The sequence below is a fragment of the Prionailurus bengalensis genome, chromosome C2 (genome assembly GCF_016509475.1).
Source record: "Prionailurus bengalensis isolate Pbe53 chromosome C2, Fcat_Pben_1.1_paternal_pri, whole genome shotgun sequence".
NCBI lineage: Eukaryota > Metazoa > Chordata > Mammalia > Carnivora > Felidae > Prionailurus > Prionailurus bengalensis.
Genome location: NC_057350.1, coordinates 68,968,450 through 68,975,976, shown reverse-complemented (window position 1 = coordinate 68,975,976; position 7,527 = coordinate 68,968,450).

The following is a 7,527-nucleotide window of genomic DNA, read 5'->3' as shown; positions in this document are numbered from 1 at the left end:
CTCCTCTCCCCCAACACAGTTCCAGCCAGTTCATCCTCCCACTGCCTCTCTTCTCAGTTCAACCCACATGCTGGGAGGCAGAGGAGTCGTGTAACAGCAGACCCTCCAGGAGAGGGTCCTGTTTGCCTCTTAGAACTCTCTGCCATTGACAGAGCTACCTAAGCTCTGGAAGGTGAGCTGCCTAAACCTTCACCTCCCACCTCGTCTGGGATCCAGGTCCTTGACACCCTTTGATGCCAACCAGGGCTCCATGTGTACGGGGTGGGGACAGGAAAAGCTGTGGCCAAGGAAAATTAGTGTTTCCTGGGACATTAGAATCCTGCCCCTCTGGAATTTACTTCTAAAGTATGGAATTGTAAAAAGAATGCTGGGGTCAGAAGCTAGAAGTCTGGAGCCTTGAACTCTAGCCCACTTCTTGCTGGTCCCAATGCGTTCGCTATTTCTTTACTTCTTTGAGTTTCAGTTTCTTTGTCTATAAAACAGGAAAAATACTGACCCAACTCATCTCAAAAGAGATAGTGGTAGCCCTTTTAGAGCTGTAATGTGCTATGAAGAAGGTATAAGATTATTATTACTATTGTCTCTCCTGCCCTTCAGTTATTGGAAAACCTTATTATAGGTTCTTTTTAAAAATTTTTTTTAATGCTTTATTTATTTTTGAGAGAGAGAGAGAGAGAGAGAGAGAGTGAGTGCAAGTTGGGGAGGGGCAGAGAGAGAGAGGGAGACTCAGAATCTGAAGCAGGCTTCGAGCTGTCAGCACAGAGCCTGACACGGGACTCAAACCCACGAACCTCAAGATCATGACCTGAGCGGAAGTCTGACACTTAACAGACTGAGCCACCCAGGCACCCTGTAGGTTCTTAAAAACACAATTAAAGGCACACATGCTTAAGACACAATACAAGCAGGGCCTGATAGGAATAGCTCAACTCCCCTTCATTCATGCTACGCCTCCATTCCCCTTCTAATGAACTGTTCATTTCGTACATAGCTCTTTAGACACCTTCTATGCACGTGCCACTGGTGCACAATGGGTTCTTTTTATCTCCGAATCAGAGCACTCTGTATGTCCCTTTTGTATCTGATTATTTTCATTCAGTATTTTGAAGAACCTTTTGTTTTAGCACAGATAAACTCTGTAATGGTTGTATGACACTTCACAATGAGAATGTACTATGATGTGTTTACTGATTACTCAAAGCTGGACATTCCCATTCTTTTAAGGCCCCTCAGGCTGGCAGTTTGGAGACTCCACAATTGTCCTGACATTATGCTCTTCTGCATTTCTTGATCACTGGAATCCCTGGGCCTCTAAAATCAGGATGTGGGAGCTGGATGCAGCAGACACATCCGGCCTCAGGATGGGAGGAGCAGTGGGAGACTTTTTGGCACCCATGTGTTGAGGCCTCCCTAGGGCACAGGAAGCAGAGAGGGAAGTAGGTCTGGGGACATCACTCAGGGTCTTTGCTTCTATTGATCTCTTCTGCCTCCCTGCCTGCCTCTAAGTCCATGCAGGGAGCATGCTGGCCCATTATAGTCACCTGGGGAACTTCTACAATCTCAGAGCTGTATCACCCCACCCCCTGCCCCCCGCCCCCCACCCCCTGGCCAATTAAACCAGAATCTCTGGAGACCAGCCCAGCACATTATTAGCAGTTTGGTAAGTATTTTAGGTGATTGTCTATTGTACAGCCCACAAGAACTACAGCCAAGACGCCTGGAGATAATAATGGCATGATGAACCCAAAGGCCTTTACTTTCTTCCTCTCTTTCAACTCTATGAGAGAGAGGATTATCCCACAGCATGCAACCCAGAATGCATTTACCCAGCGTGCGTACATGATGTATACATGAGGTGGTTTTTATTGAATTCCTTGCTAAGTTTTTATTTGGTCACCTTCTTCACTCTTCTTCAAAATTGTTTATGTAAGGGGCGCCTGGGTGGCGCAGTCGGTTAAGCGTCCGACTTCAGCCAGGTCACGATCTCGCGGTCCGTGAGTTCGAGCCCCGCGTCAGGTTCTGGGCTGATGGCTCGGAGCCTGGAGCCTGCTTCCGATTCTGTGTCTCCCTCTCTCTCTGCCCCTCCCCCGTTCATGCTCTGTCTCTCTCTGTCCCCAAAAAATAAATACACGTTGAAAAAAAAATTATAAAAAAAAAATTGTTTATGTAAATTGGTAAGACGCTTTTAGCAGGCAATTTGGCAATATGTATCAAGAGCCATAAAACTCTTTAGAGTTTAGAATCATTGGCCTAACTATTCCACTTTTGGAACCTATCCTAGAGAAATAACATAAATATGGGGGGGGGGAATGCTATATGCATAAGATGCTCGTTGCAATATTATTTATATTAATGGAAAACTGGAGAAACCGAAATGTCCAATGTTACAGGAAGGGTAAGTAAACGGTGGCACATCTATTTGGTAAAATATTAAGTAATCATTAAAATCATTAAATGGTTATGAAGACAAAGCAATAACATGGAAAAAGCTTGTGCCATAAAGTTAACTGAAAACGCAGGATACAAGATTGTGCAGATACACTATAATCACAACTGCATGCAGGGAAAACTAAATGTAAAGGAAAAGAATCAGAAAGGAAAAAAACAAAATGCTAACATAGATTGTGTTAGGATGATGGGACTAATTTTTTCTCTTCCCTACTCCCCATGATTTTATAATATGATAGCATTACTACTTAGAAGGATGGGGAGCCTGGATGGCTCAGTTGGTTGAGCATCGGACTTTGGCTCAGGTCATGATCTCGTGGTTCATGGGTTTGAGCTCCCCATCAGGCTCAGAGCCCGGAGCCTGCTTCGGATTCTGTGTCTCCCTCTCTCTCTCTGCCCCTCCCCCACTCACACTCTGTCTTTCTCTGTCTCTCAAAAATAAATCTAAAAAAATTTTTTAGTAAATAAAAATTGATGGAAATAAATAGTAAGAAAATTCTGCCTTGTGTGTATTTTCATGTCTGTCCAAGACTGGCAACACCCTGATGATGAAGTCACTATACACCATGCTGAGGCCACTGAACAACACCCAGTGCTTTAGGCTTCACCCAGCACTTCACCCAGAGCAAAAGTCCAAATAACAATGGGTCAGAAGTCAAAGGATCTGGTTTTTAGTCCCTGCCCCCATTTTACAGTATGACCTTGAGCAAATCGTTCCTCCCTTCTGAACCTCAGTTCTCACATCTGTGAAACAATGGGTTTATTTTGGAGAGTGCCCAAGAAACGTCCTGTGCTGAAAGGTGACAATGCAGATGGTGCTAATGACCCACAAGTGCATTCCGATTCATTGAACGGGAGAGTAAGAGGCAGAAAAGTGTCTCCCCGAAAATGTCTGCAGACCAGATGCCTTTGCTCCTTATTTCTACATTCAGAATGGCTCTCCCTCCCTGTCCTGTATTGAAATCCTTAAAAGCATAACTGAATAAATGTAAGGCAAATCACACACCTCTATTCAATATTTGGTAATTTCTCTCCACATCACTCACATGCAGTCCTGATGGCTTGTAAATATAAGTGCTTCTGGAATATGCAGGAGAGTGCGTGGAGCCAAACAGGAAATCATGCTCCACCCCCACCCCTGACTTTTCATCTTGATAAAGTGATTTCCCTCAACAGGCAGAGGACAGGGAATCATAAATCAGTGACAGCAGAGCTCCTTGGGGTCTGCGCAGCCCTCTGCTGGGGAGAGATGGCTCTCTTATAAGATGTGGATGCACCAGCCTGGGGCTACAGAAAGAGGGAGAAAGGTCTGGGGTTGTTAAAAAGCAGAATCATTCTGATGGGAAGGGAAATTGAAACCCCAGGATTTAAAGAGAGCAATAAAGGTGATGATGGGAAACGGAAGTCCTCACTCATCTGGCAGGAGGGGATAAGCCGTTAGGATTAGTACATTTTCCACCTGACTGATGTTTAACTGTTGAAGTGCCAGGACTTGACCTTTAACCCCATTAAGATGTTTCTCCATCTTATGAGTGTCTGTATGGGGCATAATTTAGCCTTTTTCTAATAACACAAGGGAAGGGAGCCAGGGGTATATCACGTATCTGTCTGAGTGGTTGTCTGTGAATGGCCATGTTCCCCACTCAACTGTGAGTTCCATGAAGTCCGGAACCCTACATTCTGTTCCTAAAGACATTCCTGGCACAGAGTGGGCACAGAGACGTATTTGTTGAAAGAGTGAGACCCCACTGTTGTATAATATGCTGTATTATGAAGGACTTGTTGCTACTATCAGAAAATGGCTGTTGCTAAGCTAGGCAAAAATGAAGATGATCTGAGGGATTTATGGGGTCTCTAATTGCAGTCTGAGCAGCAGGAATTGACCGGCACCAGGCTGGAGCCCTGCCCGGGGAAGAGCGGGTGAGGAGGGACCCAGGGGAAATTCCTTATTCTCATCTCTGCTTGTCTTTGGGTTTCTCCTTCCTTATTCTCTCTCATTGTTGACCACGTTTTTCTGCTGTACAGAATACGGCTACCTTCTTTTCAGTTTATTGGTTCTCATTTTCAGAATGAGATTAGCCTTTCTTTCTGGGTTGTTTCAGTTCCTAAACCTCAATTCGGTTCATGCGTATCTCAGGCCAGTCAACTGTGGCATGGGTCGGGGCGGGGTGGTCCTGTCACCAATAAGATGAACGCTCTCGAAACTTTGCAGGTGGAGGAGGGTGTGTCCTCAAGCAAAGGGGTATGGATCTTCAAAACAATAGCTTCCACTACATTCATATTATCTCCTTGAATCTTTATAATAAACTTCTCAGGCAGGCAAGCCTGTCATCTGTTCTTCACAAGAGGAAAAAATAAGATTGAGAAAGAATAAAGAGTTTGCCTGAGATCACACAGCTGGGGATGGGGAGGCTGGAGGCAGGAGTGGTAGGAGGTAGGTGGCATAAAAGCTTGGGGTGTTCCCCCACACCACGCAGTCTCCCATCAACCTCCCAAACACTGTCCATCACTTTGCACTGTGGTAATTGTGGCAGACAGGGTGGCCAGAGGGCTAAATGTTCACTGACCCCAGAAAACCCTGCAAATTACTCTCTTGGAAAACCCCAAAGTCAGCTTGCTTTTGGCTATTTGCTTCTCTCTCATAAAGCTAGGTGAAGGTTGTATCCTGCCTGCTCCTGGGGGCAACGTACTGCAAAGTTGCCTTTCCTAAAAATTAATTGGTGAATCAAAGGTCAGAGCTGCTTTCTCCCCAGTGACTGTTTGGTCCTCCAGAATAGCTTTTTTCCCTTCACCGTGGCCATCCGTGTCTTTTAACCCTCTGGCAGCCATGAAAACCATATCATTTATTCTCTACCCTGTGAACTACACTGGGACCTACTATGCCTTCACGTGTGGGAGGTTTATGTTTGAATGTGTGGGAAGATTGTATTTTGCCATTGCCAAGAAGTTGTGCAAGAGTGTTTTGACACCAATTTATTCAAAATATCGTTGATATTATCATCCTCTTTCTCATCAGGTGACACTTTTCTCCAAATATGCCACTGATCATGATTTCCTCAAGTTCTTTTTAATGTTTGACTTTTGACAGACTCTCAGGCAGAAGCAATATGAAAGGCATATCTTTAATATTGTCACAAGACAGAAGAAATCCTCTATGGTGTCTACATGGTAAAGCAGCTTGTTCGTGACATTTGTTTTGTAATAATATTTCATATTCAGCATATCCCCTGGTCCATGGGCCAGATCAGGGAAGTAACATGGAGTGCGAGGGTGATGGGGGAGGGCAGGAAGCCGGTAAAAATATTATCAGATTGTAACCTCAGGGAGCATTTTATAATTATCTAGTAATAGGATAGCTTTGCTTACCTAGGGAGTTCTGTGGTTCTCAAGTAATCTTTCATATAAGATTCAAAAGGATGTTAGTACCAGTTAAGAAAAATATCTTTGTCTGACAGGAACTGCAAAAATTTTAAAAGAGATTATAAAATCCTCAAGGAAAAAGACTTTCAAATACAGAAAGCAAATCCAAATGACTGAAAAAATAAAAGAGTTACCATTAATTCACATAGTAAGAAGTCTAAAGGAGGGGCACCTGGGTGGCTCAGTCAGTTGGGGGTCCAACTTCGGCTCAGGACATGATCTGAAGGTTCATGAGTGAGACCCCCACGTTGGGCTGTATGCTGTCATTGTGGAGCCCGCTTCAGATCCTCTGTCCTCCTTTCTCTCTGTCCCTCCCCTGCTTATGCTCTCTCTCTCTCTCAAAACTAAATAAACATTTTTTAAAACAGAAGCCTAAAGGTAAGACAATTTTAGAGATGGTGAATTAATTCGCTTAACATTATCAGTGATCCAAGTTCTATCTATCTTTCCTGTTGTTCAAGTATGTTAGCTAGCTTTCCTCATAGGCACAAGATAGCTGCACCATCTCTAGGCATTACATCCTCACATACCACCATCCGGAGGCAGAAGAGGGGCAATCTCTTTCTTGTGCCTTTGTTTAAGACTAAGAAATCTCTCTTGAAATGTTCTACCCAGAAAATGGATATGGATACTAATATCCTTCTGAACAGAATTCAGTCAAAGAACAGAATTGTCCTTTTCAAAGCCGATCACTAGCGAAATAAATAGAATTATTTTGAAGGACTGAAGACTGAGGTGACATATCCCTGAAATACATGACTGCCTGGCATCTGAACTGTGCACATATTCTATTAGCAAAGAAGTGGTGGGAGGGGGGATAGCTCTCAGACAGGGCACAACGATGGCTGCTATAGGGCTCGATACACATTTCTTGATTTTAATCCATTTTATTCTGCTTAAACCTCAGGACATTTGATTCACTGACACCTACTGGGATAGAGATCATTAAGCCTCACATAATAACAAACCAGTTTCCGAAACACTATAAAACCACTCAAGAGAGACTGTATTCAGAAAACAGTTTCTTGAAAAAGCCACAAAATTGGGCTACAGTTTTGTGACGAAGTGATTACTTTTCACTAACTTGGTATAACCTTCTGATTATGAGTCTCATTTTGAAATGCCAAAGCAGCCCTTCAGAAAATACATGACTCCATCAACCACACTTGCTCGTTCAAATCCGTATGTCATTTCCATTAGTACTAGGCTAGAGGGATGGCCATATGATATAGGAAATAAAAACTTTATCCACATCTATCTATACGTCTGGCTATCTACCTACCTACCTGCCTGCCACCTTTTATAACTGTCCACAATCCACAAAAGCTGAGATGTGCTCTGTGACATTTTCTTTAGAGAACTAGGAAATCCCCCTTATCAGAGAACACTGGTCGCATCACCAGTTCTGTTCTGAAACCACGTATGGTTTCTCTCCAGCTTGGCCCACAGAGTGAGGGAAATTTCCAGAGATCTGGGTAGAGGAACTAATCAGAGTGGTGGGGATGAAATAATTCCAGCATGCCAGTCCTGTCTTCAAGGTCCAAGAGTCTGAAGAGAAAGTCTAATTGGCTTAGCTTGGGTACGTGCCCTTCTCTTAGGCAGAGTGAGGGGACACCTTGATTAACACGTCTACCGAAACCACTGCCTGGAGGAAGTCAT